This window comes from Prinia subflava, chromosome 3 (assembly GCF_021018805.1).
Source record: "Prinia subflava isolate CZ2003 ecotype Zambia chromosome 3, Cam_Psub_1.2, whole genome shotgun sequence".
Lineage (NCBI taxonomy): Eukaryota > Metazoa > Chordata > Aves > Passeriformes > Cisticolidae > Prinia > Prinia subflava.
This window is the reverse complement of record NC_086249.1, coordinates 104,719,476-104,736,662: the sequence shown is the minus strand read 5'-3', so window position 1 is coordinate 104,736,662 and position 17,187 is coordinate 104,719,476. Positions and strand designations below refer to the sequence as shown.

General features: G+C 47.6%; 1 protein-coding gene across 3 annotated transcripts in view; it reads right to left on the bottom strand.

Annotated features, from left to right (window-relative positions):
- The window catches only part of ERG (ETS transcription factor ERG), a 143,869-nt gene extending 129,120 nt beyond the window's left edge, over positions 1-14,749 (bottom strand). Inside the window, exons 1-2 of one of the 3 annotated variants that reach the window (XM_063393194.1) lie at positions 14,628-14,749; positions 11,879-12,017 (exon numbers count right to left, since the gene is read on the bottom strand). The gene's annotated coding sequence lies outside the window, so the exon portion shown is untranslated. Of the gene's footprint in view, positions 1-11,132; positions 11,151-11,878; positions 12,018-14,627 lie in introns of those variants that run through there. The other 2 variants (XM_063393196.1, XM_063393193.1) reach the window with 2 other exon arrangements.
- Positions 14,750-17,187: the final 2,438 nt, after the last annotated feature.

Here is a 17,187-nt window from a genome sequence, read left to right as displayed (position 1 = left end):
ATCAGTGCACACTGGTGCTCAGGTCTAACTGTAAATAGCTAAATGTTTAAATAAAATCAGGGTCTAGCAGCCAAAGCAAAGGCAGGTTTTAACCCCAGTGTTGGGATCAAACTCTGCCTTGTAATCTTGTGCAAAATACTCAGCCCACTCTTAGAAAACATTGGCAGAAACAAAGTGTTTCAAATTTATTTGCCCTAACCCTCCATCTCCCGGACTCCACAGCCACCCACACAGATGAGCACAGGCCATGGAGGTTATTTTCACACATGGATCATAAGGGACTTCTGTTGGCTTCCCTTTTTTTTTTTTCAAGCCCCATCCCAACAGCTACATGGAGAAAAACAGGTTTCATCACATCTACCTAAGGGTACTCATGGAGAAGTATCCAGGGTTGGAAAGGGAATGGGCAACTTTAGGAAGGGTAGAAAGCCAAGCACAAAGGCTCTGGCAGCCAAAAAATCAGAGCGCGTTCATAAAAGAACAGCCCAGCGTTTTGAAAAGTATCGAACAAAGTGGTTGCCAAAGGGTTGCTGTCATCTCCAGGAAAAGCAAGCATGCCACAGATATTTCCTGTGCACGCCGATCCTGGGGGAACAGTAAAAGTGGGTTATTACACAGACCTACTCTCAGTGTTCTCACTTTCATAATACACACGAGTGTTTCCTCCCCGCATCCATTCTTGCTCGAAGCCCTTGGTGGGCAGCATACCTAACTCAGCTTTTGTTTAAGTTCTTATGTTCCTCCCAGGTAATTGGCCCAACGGGACTTTAATCTAAATGGAGTGTGTCTTTGTAGGGACCTCGCAGAGGTATTTCTAATGTTTAATGGTCTCCTGAATTACTACTTTCCTCCCACTGTGAAGGAAATGGGCTCACCGCCGCCCGCTTCCCCGCAGCATTCATTACCACTGGAAACACGGATGTGGAAACAGCATCCCTCAGCCCATCCCATGCACCAAGAGCATGTGAAAGAGGAGGAAAATATTCATTTTCCTTAGCAGCAAAGGACTTGCTCCACGTGGATGTGGCCAAGCCAAGGTTTCCCTCACAATTCACCTATATGGGCTCACCCCAAGAGGGTGAGGGAAATGGATCCCTGGCTCAGGGTGACACGGGCACGTACCTGGCAGTGCTGTGGGAATGGGGATCTGGCTCTGTGGGGTTACTGGTTGCCTTTCCTGCACAGCCCTTTCTCAGACCATGTCTTAATGTCTTCCAGACCCCCAGCAGCCCTCACACCATATGTGGAGTAAGAGCAGCGTGGAGTAACTGGTTAATGAGTTACTCTCACAGCCTGCTCCCCTCGGGAGCTGGTACACATCTCAGTGCCTGCCAGCAGCACAGTGGAGAACCAGCTCTCAACTGCTGTTCAATACCTAATTTAAAACTCTTGTAATTATAGTACTACAATAGTAACATTCAGGTCACCTAGAAGCCAAGTGCCTCATTCATTCCCTCTGTCCCTGGCTGAGGAATTGTGTGTCCAGCAGGAGCAGGGCAGGGATTGTCCCTCTGTGCTCCAGGGCTGTGTCCAGCTGTGGCTCCTGCAGGAGAGCCCTGGAGGGGCTGGAGCGTGTCCAGGGCAGGGAAGGGAGCTGGGAAGGGGCTGGAGAATTCCTGAGGGAGCTGGGAAGGGGCTGGAGAATTCCTGAGGGAGCTGGGAAGGGGCTGAGGCTGGAGAAAAGGAGGCTCAGGGGGACCTTGTGGCTCTGCACAAGTCCCTGACAGGAGGGGACAGCCGGGGGGGCCGGGCTGTGCTCCAGGAACAGGGACAGGAGGAGAGGGAACGGCCTCAGGCTGGGCCAGGGGAGGCTCAGCTTGGGCAGCAGCAGGAATTTGCCCATGGAAAGGGAGCTCAGCCTTGGCAGGGGCTGCCCAGGGAGCTTTGGAGTGCCCATCCCTGGAGGTGTCCCAGGAAGGGCTGGAGGTGGCCCTGAGTGCTCTGGGCTGGGGACAAGGTGGGCGATGAGGTGGGCATCAGTCACTTTGGACTTCGTGATTTTGGAGGATTCCAACCTTAATGGTTCTGTAGCACAGAAAACTTCTAAACCAGCTCTACTCAAACACTGGAGTTGAAAGTTTCCCTTCAGACAACACAGGTGGGGCTGAGCAGGGAGGCCCATCCCCAGGGCCATTTAGTGCTGAGTTAGTGACAATCCTGTGTGTCCCACAGGCCTGCTGGGCTTTTCCTCCCTCTTCTTGCCTGTTGAGAACACCTGACTTGCTTCAAGAGAAGGAGACAATATTAGAGGTGATGTGCTTTGGCTGTAAATGTCATCATATCCAAAACGCCTTTCAAATTTAAACCAGAAAATATGGGATTCCCCAGCAAGAGGAAGCTACTGGGTCCAGTGAGGAATTAAAAAAGGAGACCTTGACAGCAAATCTTCCCTGACTCCTGCCTGCCAAGGGACTGGGAGGAGGCCAGAGATGGAGCAGGAGGGAGTTGTGAGATCTGCAGGCGTATGACCCATGTCTCCTCCTCTATGAAAGATGAGCCCACACAGAGAAAGTGGAAATTCTCTGAGCTCATACAAGGGAAATTTTATCAACAGAAAAAACAGTGGCTGTTTCCTGTGCGAAAAAGACTGTGCTTTTAAATGCTGTAGTGACTGGGGGGAATTAAGGCTTTAGGAGATCAGCAGTGAGAACTCTTCCAGGGCTTTCCAGCCCCAGCAGAATCATGAGGAAGAAACACTTCAGCTGAAGAGCTTTGACCCCTTGAAAGCCATCAGAGAAGCTTCAGCCACTTCAGCAAGGACAAGATTTCATCCACTGAACAGAAATTCAGAGTTCTCAAACTCTTTTAGGGGTTATTCTGGAACAGAGGAGGAAGAGGAATTTATGGTTTGTTCTTTTTCCATGTAAAACCAACTGAAAGTGGTAAATATGTTAAAACAGGCTTGTTTTTCTTTTCAAGAGAGCAGTGCTCCAAAGGAGAACAACAGGACTGTCAAACACCCAGGAGCACATGTGGTGTGCTTACACCACTGGTTTTGAGTTTCTGTGCACCAGCCAGGCTCCAGCTTCCTACCAAACCATTAAAAACGAGAAAAGAGACGAGACGAGTTCAAAAATTCAGTATCACCTACTTAGCCGAGAGTGACTTTTAGTGAAATGATTTGCCTTGCTAATCCTTTCCACGAAATGCAGATGAGAGTTGACACGGATGGGGACCTGGACTGACCTCCATTGGCCTCCCCAGGAGCTGGAGAGGCCCTGGGCTCACCAGTGCGGGGGGAACTCGCCCCTCATGCGAGGGACAACCAGACCGGGGCTCTGGTTGCCAGCGATGATTTGTTTCCTCGCAGGTCCATAAACACAGATTACATCAGTCTGGTTTCAGGCTCATTTTTAGCCGAGGCCACTCCGTCCAAGAGGAACCAGAGGCAGTGGTCAAACGGAGCCTCTCCGTGCTCCAGACAAGCCCACTGATCCGAACCTGCTCCTGCAGGGACACGAGGATGCCAGAAACCGGCGCAGTGAGCTGGCCAGAATTCATCCAGCCGTAACAGGCAGGAACGAGGGATCGCGCTTTTCCTCCACAAACGGTAAAACTATCCAAGCCCAAATCCCCTCCCCACGAATTTCAAATGCCTTCTTTCTTGCTCTTCCTGGTGTTAAACACATGTTACGCTCGCCTTACCAAACGTGCACAGTTTGTCTGGTTCCGAAGCAGGGGCTGGAGCGCAGCAAATGTCCTCGCTCTCACTCCCGTTCCTGCCTTCCAAGAGAAGTGCCAGAGAAAGGGTTCTATTTTTGTAAGAGTTTAAAGGGCACGGTCAGAAAAGTGACTATGTAAAAATGGCACCTTTTCATCCAGCAGATCTGTTCCCAGTGAGTATTCTGAGTCATGTCTGCTTACTTTAGTGACCAAAATAGATTTTTAGTACTTCTCACTCCTCTCTAGTCCTATGGAACCAACACAGCAAAAGAGGGAGTTATATAAATCCTGCCTTGGACTAAAACCTGTCAGGATGAGCCCGAGGGGCAGAAGGGAGGGCTGGATGTGCTCCTGTGGGTGGCTGAGGGGGCAGTGCCCCACCCCGGTGCCACAAATGCCACATCACACAGGGAGGTGATAGCCCAGAGGGACGGGAGTGGAGGACAGCCCAAATTCCCTGCGCCTTGGCTCCTGCATCCTTCAACAACCTGATCATGACCCCCCATCCCACATTCCTGCTCTGCAGACAGACCACAGGCTGAGCTCCCTGGGCTCACATTTGGTTACAACTCTGTCTCCTGTAAACTGTCCTGGAAATCACAAGCAAACAACAAACTCAGAGCTCGCCCCTCCTTCCCCACTGGCTCCATGCAGAGCTGCTTTGCAGGCCTGGCTGCAGCTCTGCAGCTCAGCTGTGCTCCTTGTAGGACCACTGTCATCAAGGGGCTAAAAACTGCCCCTGGCAAGTAAAAAGCTCATGGCCTGTCCAAAATGAGCCTTCCATGGTTGTGCTTAGAGAGATTTAAGCAAAGCGTAGACCCAAGGCTGTCATCTATACAGTTGCACCAGCCTAAAAAAAAACCACTTTAAATGGTTGTTACGATTTCCTTCATGGGCAGAACAGACTCCTAAGACAAAGGCAGCAGAGTTAATCCATTCCTATCTTACTCTGAAGCTGAAAGAAATGATGGTTAACCTTTTCTTAGTCCGTTTTTCAAGGAAGTTAAGAGAGCAGTGCAAAAAGGATAAAAGGGTTTTCTGTTGCTATTTCTGATGTTCCTATTTCTAAACAAAAAGGAAGCTCAACAGTAAAAATTAAACTGTTGTGTTTACTTAAAATTAAACTTTAAAATTAAAATTATAAGTAAGCAATAATAATAATTTCCACTCAGACTGTAATACTCATCTGGTCTCTCTGCTGTATTTTACTTACATTTTTTCCTTCAGTCTCCCTAAGATCAGAAGCTGGAAGGCCTGGATTTGTCTCTGGGTGCAGAATTCAGGGCACTCCATGCCAGCCATGTAAAAGCCAAAATACCCAGTCCTGCAACCTCACTTCCTACCTGGACCATCTTCTGCATTTTCAGTGCCTTTCCCAAATGTCTCAGACTGGCAAGATTAACTTGTCCTCTGGCTGGAATTTACCCAACTGCTGTCAGCCAAATCCTTGATTTTTGGCTGGCTACAGTGAGGTGAGGTGAATCCTCCCCTCCCTAAAGTCATTTTTCAGTCTCATCCCTTAGAACTGACTTCTCTGCATGGGAGAAGGAAGAGGCCAGGTTCAGGTTTCTTCCAAGCTCTTCATTTCCAGGGGGTGATGAATGGCTCTGCTGAAATGAAGCCTTGGAGGTGCCTACAAAAGACGGTGCCCGCGGTGGTGTCAGGATGTTGACACACATATTGGTGACAGATGATTTGGCTTGTCTTGGTTGCAAGAGATACAGAGACTGCTACAGACTGTTTGCTATAAATACATAAAAATAAAAATACCAGAGAACTTATAAATGCAGCAAAGGAATGAAGAGCACCAGCCCAAATTCCCAGCTTCACATTCTGGGCAAATGTAATGAAATTTAAGGAAAGGCACAAGATATCGACCAGGACTAAGCTAGACCTTGATTTGATATTAAATCCTTTATCTTATCTTAATGTGCTAATAAAACCTTTATTTTTTTTCCTTTTCCAAACCTGTTTTTAATGCAAATTTTGCACAAGCCTGTGTAAAAAATACCCCTTCTATAAGTCTTTGAAGAGCCAACTACAATCAGAACAATCAATGGAACAGCAACAGCAGCCCTTTAGAGAAATGATGGAGAATTTTTCCCATGTCTGTTTTGCAAGTCCTGCAGATCAGCTGCTTTTCCAAGCAGATTTTTCAGCTTAGTCTCAGTGCATGTTGCAATGCAACATCTTTATGTTACTTTAGTAGTTAATCCTTTGTGTATAATTTCTGAACTCTATAGAGAGCAGTCCGTTTTATAAACAGAATTTTAAACCACCAGGTTTAAATTTATTGCAGGGTTTATTCAGAACTGACAAAGCCTCCTTAGAAAACGGAATTTTGTTAAGAAGTCTTTCCTTCTGCATAACTACAAGACTTCCTTCTGTATAAAACCCTTTTCTACTTAAACAGATGAATACAAGCCATAAAATTGTTTGCCATTTTTTCCTTGTTTAATTCACAGAAAGAGATACACTGTGCAATTTTTAAAATCCCTAATTTTTACATGTACATTTAATTGCATTAAAATCACATACTGCATACATTACAACTATTAAGTATCAAAATATGAGTGATTTGTTGAAAGATTTTTCTTTTTGCAGTCAAATCAGGTCAAACATACCATGTATATCCATACTTGAGAAGCTAAAAATAAAGTAATCAACTCAACGCAATAATTATACAAGCGGGAAGCCTACATGACTTAAAAATCAGAAGAAATCAATCTGATTTCACAAAACATTTTGTTTTAGGTTGTCTGCAGGGCAGCAAAAGCTGCTCCTCCTACGCCAACGCTCCCAGAACCAGAATAATGAAACGACCTGAGCAGCAGATAAATCAGTGCAACTTTAACAGAATAATAGTAGGAAAATAAAAAGAAAAAAAGGAAACAAGTCCTTACCAACCACTTGTAGCAGACAGTAAAAAGCAGGAGGAAAAGATGCTAATTCAGCAGGCAATGCACTTGGGATGATGGGATGGCGGGAGAGAAACCTTCCCCTGACCCGCTCACACCTGCACAGCCTTGCTGGGGTGCCTGTGTCCCAGCCAGGGCTGTGACCTGTCCTGCTCTCCTTGGGGTAGGGGCCAAGCTCTGGCCACAGGCAGCATTCCCAAATCCCAGACCCTGCAGCTCCAACGCTGCCCCGTCCAGCCCCGCACCCCGAACCGCTCTCCCGCCGCCCTCGATCAGGGCTCTCCTCCCGCCGCCGTGGCTTGGCGAGGTGAAAAGAAAACAAGGCTGTCTCATTACGGACCTCCTGGAGGAAGCTGGGGACTTGGGTGTCGGAGCGAGGCTGATTGAAACCACATTGGAGGCGGTATGTGCTGAGCCGGCCTGGCCGCCGCGCTCAGCGGCCCCCACCAGCCGGCCTTGCTCCCCCCAATCAGCAGCTAATTAGGCGTGTGGGGGTCCCAGTTCAGGAGGCCTGAAACATCCCTGAAAGCAGTGTTTGTTGGGCAGGAGCAGCACCTGGGAGAGGCAGCAGCTTTGGAATATCGCACCAATGCCGCCGAGTGCCCAGGCAGGAGCACGGCATCTTCCCGAAGGCTGCAGCAATGCTGCTGCCAAGACCCTTTAACGAGCACCTGGGTGCTCTGTCATGTGTTAAATATTAAAATGAATCAACACAGAAGGGCTCAAAGCAAAACCAAACCCTCACCTGTGCACAGGAACCACTCCCCAGCCCACTGTGGTCAGGCAGGGTTGTGTGGCTACAGCTCGAGGGCCTGGGGTTTCAACCATCCCCTATCGAAGCTGGTTGTATCCCCAGCCAAAATGAAAACATGTGTTTGTTGTTTTTTTCTTTGGGCAGACGATTAATATTTATGTGATGCATTATCAAACAGAAATAACTATGTATTTTGTTCCTGGAATAATGGGGTTTTTTTTCTTGTTGGACTGAAGCTGTGCCAAGGAGGGATTGCAGCTGATGCAAGCAGCGTGCAAGGACAATCCACTTACCATGGCAGCTTTCTAAAGGAAAAAGGGACATTTCTGAATGGGGGTAAGTGGAGGGAAATAATTGCTGTGGTGGAATCTCACACTCCACACAAGGAGAAGTGCCACCCAAGGCAGCAGGAGATCCTCCTGCCACAGCAGTGCAAGAGAAGCAGGCATGTTGCAAATCCATTCATGCTTATTTTAGATCAACTCTCCTTTTTGCTCTCAAACAACATAAAAAATACCTTGCTGCACATGTTTTACTTTTGATAAATTGCTGATTAATGAGGACGTGTACCGTGTCCACAGCAGAATAAACTCTTTGGGTTTCATTGTCAAATTGCTGTTTCTAGAATTTAATTAACCCCTCCAGATTATACACAGACCACTAAATATAAATAGAAGAGGTTAAAATGCAGTTTAAATATAACAGATACGGCCACAACTCCATATTTAGATATACCCTTTTATTTTTTCCTATTGCCTGCTTTTTACTTACATTTAAATTTAGCAAAGTAATTTTAGACTGCCAGTTTTCTACCTACACTAGTTAACTACACTGTGAAGGAAATAAATTAGATTAGATACCACTACTTTCCAAAATGACAAATTGATACAAATTTTTTGGACTCAGACCTTCAGCCAAAAAGACAAAATGATCAATTTTCCTGGGAAACTTGCATGTCGAAAAGGGCATGGCCAGAACCACCCTGGGAAGTAAAAAATATTCCAGTGGCTGTGAGAGCAGCCAGTTGTGGGTATAATGAAAACCAGTGTGGTGTTATCGCACAAAAGGTAATTCTTCCAACCCAAGACAAACAACATTATAATTCAGGCTGAAAATATCTTTGTCCCAGTGTGAACTTTTTTTCTTTTTTTAAAAAAAAACATTTTAAATCAACTGTATAGGGAAAGTGCCACACAAAGCATACACTGATCCCTGGCATCCCTTCCCAGCTGCACAGAAAACCAGCGGGCAGCTTTAGGCACTCAGGGCTAAGCCTGCCCCGCTGACCTCAGCTGATATGGATCAGGCCCAAAAGGCCCTTTCCCACCTTACCCCCTGTCAACAACTTCCACCTCGAGTTCGGGACACAGATTTCCACAGAGCTGCTCACATGATTCAAAGGAGCACAGTTTGCCCTGACGGCTGCCTTTTCCTGAAAAAAAAAGAAATAACAACTCTTCACTCAAAAGAAAATGGCAAGCCTCCTGATAGTGGAACAAAACCCCAACGCAATGGCTGTTGAAGGGAAAGGGGTTGTTCTGACCCAACCATTCTAAATTATTTTGTCACTGCCTGCTTCTAACTCCTGGAGCATTTAGTAAAGCTCAGACGAGGAAAGGAAATGTAACGCGCAGTGTTTTGGGGCTACCAGATGCCATCGGCACCGCAAAAGCTTCTCATGTGTTTTTTGATCCTCGCTGGAGAAGGAACTGCTGCGTTGAGGGATCACAGCGAAGCCCTCAAAATCAAACACCCTGCAGAGGGAGAGCAGGGCCACGAGCCTCACTCACGCTGTGACAGCAAAGCACTGGGGGCTTGGAGAATATGCAGTGGGAAAGGATTTGCCTCATCGGTAGCCAGGTATTCTGCTCACGGGGTGCTGTTCAAACCAACGGGACTGCCACGGTCTTCCCAGGGTTTTCTGTTTGTTTACACAGCTCTGTGCAGAAAACAAACTGCCCACAGCAGAGCAGGTAGCAAAGAGACACTTCCACGGGGCAGGCTCTTAGGCAGAATTGTCATTTGAACCCCGACAGCAGCGGGATCCAAACTGGTGTTCCAGAGGGAAGAGGACAAACAAACCAGCATCCTTGTGATGAGAAACACAGCTCCCAAGTCTGGAACAACCTGGAACTGAAGCTCATGGCTCATGGTTGCCATCACTGTGAGTCCTCACTGGACTCACACACCCAGATTCCTTCACTGCCTTACAAACAGCTCAAAATCATTTAAAAGAAAGAGAGAGAACCCCACAGGCACTACTGCTTAAAAACCATCAGAAGGAGATCATGCATAATATATACATATCTATTAGAATCTATCAGTGCTACAGAAATGACAATCCAAAGGGAGTAACACCTCAAGAGCAAAAACTCCGCTAATCACACCTAGGACTTATCCTGACAGATCATTTATAAAATTCCTGTAACATGTAACTCTATCCAGTACTATATGATTTGTTTAACTCTGGGACTAAATTGTGGGAGGTGGGGACAGATGCTGTTCAAAGCTCTAAACCCTGAAATGTTTTTGGAGCTGGTAGATTATTTTCTTGCAAATCTTTTCAAAGAATTTGCCATTGTTTGCCCACATACGCATATGAAAGAGAAAATAAGGAGTGATGTTGCTATTCCAATGTACCACATCTCTGTTTTTATAAATGCCCCTTAAGAAATAGATCAGGCAATCAACATAAAAATCTGTTTGTGCTGTATGAGGTATGGCTTGGTCTGTTTATGCCTTTACTTATTTACTTCTAATTGGGAAACTATCAAATAATCTATTTCTCTCCTTGATTTTCCTATCAGTTTAGGTGTGCCTGATGTATGTACTCCAACAAAAGTTTACATTTCATACCCCAGTGAGAAGCTGTCTTTGCCTGCTTCACTTGTTTCAGTAAAACCAGGGAAGTGCTCAAAGGGTTAAACCAAAGGAATGTGACATTTCTCCATGTGCAGTTCATAGACCTATCCTGGTTTTCCTAATGGACTCAAAATTACATGGGCAGAACGGGGCAGAATGTAATTTCCAAACTCTTACTTCAGAGCAGCGTTAATTCACAGAACGACACTTAGGACACAAATAAAAAACTTCATTAAAGAACGAGCCATTCCCTCGCACCGTGAGCAATGAATGGAAGTTTATGTTAGCCAGAACTCGCAACTCCAGCTTTTGTAAATACAATTACGTGCACTCCAAACTCCTCAGCGAAGTCATCTGGTCACCAAAACAGCCCTGCATATCCCTTACTCTGAAAAGTACCAAACACAGCCACGACTCCCCTCAGCCACGCAGGTAATGGAAGGTTCTCCTACGTGCAAGAGCTGCCCAGCTCTTGAAAAGCCATCGAGCTATTAGTTAATTGAATGATGAATTGCTGAAAGGATTACAAAGGCACCAACGCTGCTATTACGATACGGGGGGCGGAGGGAAGTGATGGCGAAGGGGAACGCGATATCATTTCTGCCCGAAAAGCCAGCGGCCAGCCCGAAGCCAAACAGCGTTAATCCTTCAAAACTTAAAAGAAACTCAGGCAGGGTTCGCGCAGAGGATGCCCGGCTGCGGCTGCCGAGCCCTCGGGGCTGCCACGCTCCGGCAGCCGACGGCCAGGGGACAGCCAGGCTGGTCACTCTCCCGGCCGGTCACTGTCCCGATCGGTCACTGTCCCGATCGGTCACTCTCCCCATCGGTCACTCTCCGGCCGGTCCCTCGCCCATCTCCCCGCCGCTCCCGCCCCGACGGCCGGCGCTCCGCTCGCCGCGCCCGCCCCATCGCAGCCCCGAAGGGAAAGCACTTACCGGGCTGGGGCTGGGGTCACTCCGGGCTCCCGGGGAGGGGGGACGGGGCGGGACGGGACGGGACGGGGGAAGGCAGCGGCCGCCAGCGGCGGGAGCTCGGCAGGGAGTGAGGGAGCGGGCAGGGGACGGCGGCGTTGCCGACTGCGGTGAGTCACTTCAGTCGGGACGGGCTCAGCCCATCGCGCTGGCCCCCGGCTCCGGGCGCCTCTTCCTCTCTCCAATCGCCGAGCGCGGCCGCCGCCGCCGCTCCCGGCGCTGCCCGGCTCCCCCGCCGCCGTCGGGGCGGCCCCGCGCCCGGGGCGCTCCGGGACCCCCCGCCCCCGGTGCCCGCGTCCTCCCCCGGCTGCGGGAGGGGCCGGGCGGAGCTGGAGGTGAGCGGGAGCCGCGGGGGGAGGACGCGGGGCCCGGCGCGGCCGCTTCGCCCCCCGGCGCGGGGAACAGGAGCGCGTTTGAAGGGGCCACAACAAGCGCGCGGTTGTGGCGGGGACCCGACGTGAATGCCGGCCTGGCCCCTAAACCAGGTGGCAGCGGGAGGAACAGCGGGATGCTCGGGAATAAAAGGGGAGCGGGGGGGTGGGGAATGAAGCAGAGGGAGGCTGGTCCGGCCGAAGCTGCAGCCCCATCTCCCAGGGGCGATGGAGAGGGGGACCCATCCCGGCGGTGACATCGGACGGAGGAAACCCAGGGGAGAAGCGGGTGGTGCGCCCCGTCTTGTCCCATGTCCCCTGTCCCTCGTCCCTCCTTACCGGGGCTCCGCTTGTCCCCGCCGCCGCCTCGCCCCGACCTTCCCCGGGCACGCCTCGGCCCCGGCCGCACCGCCGGGCATCGCCCGCCGCTCTCCGCCAGCGGTCAGCTGCCCGTCCGCAGCAGAAAACCCAGTAGTCCCTTAATTAAAAATAATAATTAAAAAAAAATTACAAAAAAAATAATTAAAAGCGTCTCAGTTTTTAAAGCAGAACTACATAATGTATTAATTGGTCGCTATTAGCATGCAGTTTTATTGAGCATAGCACACAGAAGTCTGATTGTAAGCGAGGAGTGTTTTCAATGAAAGTGGAGTTATTTTAGCTGCAGACATGTTTACATTTCTGTGGTTTAGTCTATAACTTTCTCTTTTTCTTGCTTCAGAATTCTGCTCCATGAAGCAAAGCCCTTAGCTCCCAGACATTCCAAAAAGTCTGCCAAAATAATAGGGGAAAAAAAAAAAAAAAGGGAGAAGGAATTAAAAAAAACACACACAGAGACCCCCAAGTCTGGGTCAGGCTCAGGGCTGGGTATGGGCAGAGCGAGTATACCCCCTCCTCACTCTCCCTCTCCAGTTAAAAAGCCTTCAGGGCTCCATTTCCTGTTTTTAAGGAAAAAATAAAGCGGGTCTAGGACTGATTTTAGACACTGCCTAGACCAGGGCTGGTGGGTGCCGAGGACCTTTAACTCTCTCGATGCCAAAAAGTGCCCGATACCGCCCATCCAGGCTGCCCCACACCTCCCTGCTCTGGAGCAGCCCCAGCAGAAAGATGGGCTTTTTATTCTAAAATGTGGTTTTTTTGGTAACTAAGAACCCAAACGTCCCAAGCAACCACGTAGTGCTTGGATGAGCAGAGTGAAGAGATAAAACACCCCAAAAGCGGCACTGGGTGCCCTCTGCTACTGGGGATCTCCTGGTGAGCCTGTCCCTTCTCAGAGTTGGGGACAGCGTTGTCACCCAGCCCATCTTCCCCGCAGCCTGCCCTGCTGTGGATGGGCAGCATCACTCGTGTGATGAGTGGGCGTGAAAACAGCCCGAGCCTCTGGACGTTAAATCCGCAGCTTTGGAAAATCAAAACGGAGCAGCTCGGCTAAAATTAGGAGCACGCAGCAGTGAATGAAGCACAACAGTCGTGGACGCCTCCCTCCCCACAAAACTCCCGAGTCAAGTTTTCCACTCCAAGGCTTGGTGGGGCAGGATAGGAATAGAAACAGGAGTGTTCAGAATAAAACACCCCTGTAATGAGGGGTGGTGTCTCCAGGGAAGGGACAGAGGATGCTGATGGCAGACAGGGAACCCTGTCCCAGTCCTGCCCCTCTTCCCTGGGAGGGAAAATCCTTGGATCTGCAAGCAGAATGCAAAGCCTCAGGTGAGACAGGGGAGGAAAATTCACAGTGGTGTTTCTTGGCCCCTGGCCCTCAACATTTGCCTCCCAACCCCATCTGAAGGATTTTTATGTGTGTGTCCCCTCCCCAGACTTTTTATTTTTACATGCCAGATGACTCCTGTATATTTGGACCTCTCGCTTTTGAAGAAGCCAGAAAGCATTATGATTTCCCAATGCTTAAAAAAGAAAAGAAAACACCTTTCCCCCAAGATGTTTTATATTAATTTAAGTATCGGTTCCTGGTTCATGTCAGCCCCTTTCACAATGAAATGTCCTGCGTGGGCTGTCACACCTGCTAAATATAATCCTCTCATTCTTTTGATATTCTGCAAAGGGCCTTTAAAGGTTCACATCCTCCAGTCTGGAGGTTTAATTGCTTCATCTCGGATTTTTAAGAAGCCTTATAAATTTCTGATTTTTGTGGATTTCAAAGGAGCAGGGGGAGGGATGGGATGGGGATGCGAGGGCGATGCTGAGAGCACTGCACTGACACTGCAGGTCTTGTAAAAGCTCTGATGCTCCAGCCTGTCCCACAGCTTCTGCTCTTTGGGGCAGACAGCTTGAGCTGGTTTTATGAGTTACCAATGAGTTAAATATGAAAATAGTAGCCTATTTCGCTATGGTAAATGCTCACCAGGGAGGAAATCATAGATTCAGTTTTATAGAAGGTAATGGAGTGAGATTACCCACACTAATGTACTTAACTCTTCAGAGAACATAAATCCAACAGGAGACAGCCCCAGAACCAGTTGATCCCCTGAACAAACTGCAGCCAGCAGCAGTTTCATCCTTACGAGGTGCTGGTGGCACCAGGCTGGCCCGGTGGAGCTGTGGTTAGAAACTCCTGCTCCAGAGGAGTGTGGTGGTTACAGACTCCAACGAGGATGTTCCTGGGGCCAGAAAATGCCTGGCAGGATGGGAACAGGAGGGCAGGAGGGCTGGGGGTGGAAATCCTGCAGCCCCAGCCTTTGGACACTGCACACAGCAGCTCTCGGTAACACCACGGCCACAAACTCTCTGGAAGTGCGGCGCATAATTCCTGTTAAATGAGATAAAGCAGCAGAGAGAGGGACGCTGAGAGTGCTGACAGCTTCGTGCTGCACCCAGATGTGGCTTCAGGAATGGTACCCACGGCAGGGCCCCCAAAATGCTGTGTTTTCAGGGAGGAGCTGCAGCAAAGCCAGCGCGGGTCGTGTCCATCCTGCATCACCTTCAGAGCTGAGGCACTCCCAGGTGCAGGGGACCCAGCCCCACCAGTGACCAGCACACAGGACAGCTGAGCTGCTGGCCTCCCACATGGAAAGATGCTCCACATTGTCACTCCATGCCCAAAAGCCCAATCTTCTGACCTTCCAAGCCCTACCTGTGTGGCTAAAAAAGAGCCCTGCAGCTCTTTGCTCACAGCCAGTTGCTCTGTCACAGCAGTTGTCCCCAAAGCTGACCCCGGTGTCTTGTGCAGGGACAAGATCCACCCCAAAGACTCATTCCTTTCTCTCAGGTGGAAGGAGGACATTTCAGAGCAGAAGGGTCTTGGAGCGCTGCTTCTTGCTCAGGAGTGTCGTGGGGAAAGAAAAAAAGTGGTCACATCATTTTCCACCTCCTTAAACACAGTTTTCAAAAGCGATAAAAATTAACAAATTGTCACATCTGGATCGAGAAAAAAAATCCCTTAACCAGCGTTTTTCCCATAGTTCTTCCAGAGCAGTGGACCTAGGAAAATATATTTACAAATATATTTGTACAGCCTCAGATTTGTGGCACAGCCTCAGATAATTTTGAGTCTTTGTGGCAGAACGAGGGACTGAAGCACTTAGAGGATGCAGAACTCACTTTGGTTTTATGCTGCTGCCCTGTTTACCACTAAACCACATCCCCAATGCCACATCCATGTGTTTTTTGCAGATTTCCATGGACAGGAACTCCACCACTTGCCTGGACAGCCTGTCCAGTGCTTGACCATCCTTTCAGTGAATAAATTTTTCCTAATGTCACCCTAAGCCTCCCGTGGTGCAACCTGAGGCTGTTTCCTCTTGTTCCTGTCACTTGTCACCTGGGAGAAAAGACCAAGTCTCACCTGGCTACAACCTTTCAGGGGATTTTAGAAAGCAAATATGTTCCTCTCTGAGCCTCCTTTCCCCAGGTTAAACAACCAGTTCATTCAAAAAAAAAAAAACTGAAAAAAGAAGGATAATAATGCAAAATTCATAGCATTAATCATCATAGTTATTATCAATGAAATGGGATATATGAATGATATTTATTTCTTTTGATAGGAAACAACAGGAGTAGATCACAGATGATTTTATTTTTTCCCCACTGGCAAAATGCAATTCCAGCACCTGATTTTCTCATTAGAATCAGAAAGGATTAACATTTTACTTACGAAAATACCATTTAGGATGAACAAGTCAGGCAACAAAAAAGGGGACACCTTTATAAATATTACCTCTCACAGGTGTGGGTGACATTCACTAATAAAGGTTCCCTTATGTAAAATTGACATTTAATTCAGGAGGTATAGGCAGTTATATAGACACATCCTGATGCCTGGATATCAACAGGAAACTCTTTTCAAGGAGCAGAAATTATGGCTTTTTACAGCACTCATGGATTTGTTTTAGTCACAGACTGGACACCTCAATATCATTTTGGCAATCTCTGAAAAGACTCTGGTGTCCCTCCTATGAGAGAACCACTTTTAATTAGGGAAGGAAAGAGCATTTCTATTTAAAAGTTCTAAAGTGGCAAAAGAAAGGGTTTCATTTGGAATTTACCTGAGTATCTGGTTAGATAACGTGGTTGGGTAAAGGGGATATTGATCACCAGGATATTCAGCATCAGGGATTATTCAGGACTGCTGTGTCAATTTGGAACAATTCACACTCTTTCCCAAGCAATGAGCTAAAAGGAAAGTGAGATAATTTGTTTATTTTCATCTTTAGGTTTGGGGTTTTTTTTTTGCTTACACTGATAGCTGAGTTCAAAAAACAGTATGTTGGCAGGGAAGGTCCAGGGAACACTTGAAACTCCCACGAATTCAGGAGGGGTTTTATGAGGCTACAAGAAGTGATGGAAAAAAAATCAAAAATGCCAGAGGTCTGATCTGAGTGAGCTGGGATGCTTGCCTGAATCCCTCCTAACTATCTTGAATCTCCAAAATAAGGTGAAACTCTCTACTTTCCCCCCCCTGTATTTTGGCAAATAAGTCCCAAAAAGACAAAGCTGAATATCAGTCCAAAGGCAAACTGGGATAATGGTGAAATAAACTCTGTGCAAATTTCTGTGACCAGAACTGAACTCCTCATTCATTCTCAGTTTGAGCTTGGGGAGCAGATTTTGTGCTTTTTCCTATTCTAACCAAAGCATTTCCCTTCCTCTCTCCAAAGGGGCATTTCTTGGCAGCACTGCTGAGATTCAAGGAATAACTCACCCAGTAAATCAATACAGAAAGGCTGAGTGGAGCATCTTTGTAAGAACTGCAAAGTTCTCCAGCCACATGGTAAAAGTTAAAAATAAGAAAAAAAAGAAAAAAAAAGAAAAAAAAAAAAAAAAAAGAAAAAAAAAAGAAAAAAAAAGATAAAAAGAAAAAAAAAAGAAAAAGAAAATAAAAGAAAAAGAAAAAGAAAAGAAGTCAAAGTTAGTGTAGAAGGCAAAATGTCATAATTTTAAAAATATTTACTGGTGAATAATATAACCAGTATATCAAAAGGAGCTGTGCAAGAATGGGTGTTTGAACATAAAAAATAACTGATGAATAATGGATGGAGACAAGCCTGACTAAAAATAAAATGTTTACACTTCAACAGAAAGCAATTAATAAGTGTAAATACATAAAGTCACTTGCTCATTATTTTCTTATATATTTACATTTTTGCATTCCCTGGGATTCCCTGGTGCATGGTGATCCCTGAGGAGGCCATAGC